Genomic DNA, 2435 nt, shown 5'->3' with positions numbered 1-2435 from the left:
AATATCAGAAATAAAAATAGATAATACCGAATATATGCAAATAGATTATATAGATTATGAATTAGAAAGTGAAGATAGTATATATGAAATTTCAGAAAACGAAACAGATAATGAAATAGATAGCGAAATAGATGAATAAAATGACTGAAGAAGATATAAAAATAATAACAAAGGAAGAATATTTAAATGATGAAGGAACGGAACAAAAAATAATATTTGACAGTAATATATTTGATGAAATAAAAGGAAAAGAATTAGATTTAAGTGTAGAGAAAATATTTAAAATACCAACAATAAAAAATATTTTTACTAGGAAAAAAGATGAATATTATGTAGTATGTCAAAAAGAACATGTAATAGACTGCAGATATGCAAGAGAAAAAGCTAGTATACCACTGGTAACAAAAAGAATAATTAATAAAGAAATAAATGATATAAAAAGTAAAAGAGATCCAATAAAATATGTACACCTTGGAGGTACAGAGATATTAATAAAAGCATGTTTTAGAGAAGGAATAGATACACTAATAGAATTATATTTAGCAGACGATAGAATTATAAAACCTATAGAAAAAAGCATAATAACTGCCGTAAAAGGAAATCTAATATACCAAAAATTTAAATTTATAATAAGTGCAAATTATTCAGTAGCAATAACAGATAGGAATATAGATAAATCATTAGTATTATATTGGAAAATATCAGGAATAGAATTAACCCCAGGAAGTAAAATATTTACAGCAAGATGTAAAAATCTATATGTATTAACAACAAAACATAAACTAACAGGAAAAAATAAGATTAACAAAATACAAATAGAAAGCCCATTCGAACAAATAGTAAAAACAATAGATTATAATGATTATACCTATAGAGACATAGATACAGAAGAAAATTTAGAAATAGTAAATGATAGAATAAGTACAACAAAAAGAATAGCTAATGAAAAGCCAGAATCATCAAGCTCATCAAAAAGAACAAGTTATGAAACAAATTCAATAAGTAATTTAAACCAATATTACATAACGGGAAAAATAAATGAAAAAGAATATTTAATACTTTTGAATACAGGACAAGAAGAAAATCATATAGCAAAATATCTAGTAAGAAATGAAGAAATAAAAACCGATAATGATATATGCCCAGACTTACCAAGAAGTTTAATAAATAATAAAAATATAGCAGAAAAAGAAATAATATTAGGAGTTAGAAAAATAAAAATAGAATTTGAAGTAAAGGAAGAAATGCAAAAAGCAGATATAATATTAGGAATAAAATGGTTAGAACAAGTAAAACCATATAATATAGAACATACACAATTAACCTTAACATATAACAAAGAAAAGTTATTCCTAAAAAGAGCCTTAACATGAAATGAAGATATATGTATTAATGAAGATAATAGTAGAAGGATATTACAGTAGATATTATACGCCTATGATAGATACAGGAGCAGAAGCTAATTTATTTAGATATAATTGCTTACTAGAAAGCAAATGGGATAAACTAAAACACCAATAATAGTTAAAGGATTTAATAATGAAGGAAGCTTAATTACCTATAAAGCTAGAAACGTAAAAATACAAGTATGGGATAAGATATTAACAATAGAAGAAATTTATAATTATGAATTAACATCAAAAGATATACTTTTAGGAATGCCATTTTTAGATAAATTATACCCACATATAATAACCAAAACAGACTGGTGGTTTACAACACCATGCAAACAAAAAGTAAGAGCAAAAAGAGTTAATAATAAAATAAGAAAGAAAACTGATTGGATAAAAGGAAGTGAAAAAATTACACAAAAGTTAGAAAATATAAACAATACTGAAGATACAGTAGAACTAGTAGTATTTTCGATAAATAAAACAGAAATAACTATATTTTCAATAAATAAAATAGAAATAATTCAGAAAAAATTAGAACAATTATATAGTGAAGATCCATTAAAAGGATGGGAAAAATACAAAACTACTATAAAAATTGAATTAATAGATAAGAATAGCATAATAACACAAAAACCATTAACATATAATTTTGATGATTTAAAAGAATTTAAAATGCACATAGATGAATTATTAGAAAAACAATATATACAAAAAAGTAATAGTAAACATAATAGTCCAGCATTTATAGTAAATAAACATAGTGAACAAAAAAGAGGAAAAAGTAGGATGGTTATTGACTATAGAAATTTAAATGCAAAAACTATAACATATAATTATCCGATACCAAATAAGATATTAAAAATAAGACAAATCCAAGGATATAATTATTTTAGCAAATTCGAATGTAAATCAAGATTTTACCACCTAAAGCTAGAAGAAGAATCTAAAGAATTAACCGCATTTATGGTACCACAAGGATTTTATGAATGGAACGTGTTACCATTTGGATATAAAAATGCACCAGGTAGATATCAACATTTT

Source organism: Capsicum annuum, unplaced genomic scaffold (genome assembly GCF_002878395.1).
Source record: "Capsicum annuum cultivar UCD-10X-F1 unplaced genomic scaffold, UCD10Xv1.1 ctg81524, whole genome shotgun sequence".
Lineage (NCBI taxonomy): Eukaryota > Viridiplantae > Streptophyta > Magnoliopsida > Solanales > Solanaceae > Capsicum > Capsicum annuum.
Note: the sequence above shows the minus strand (reverse complement) of the source record.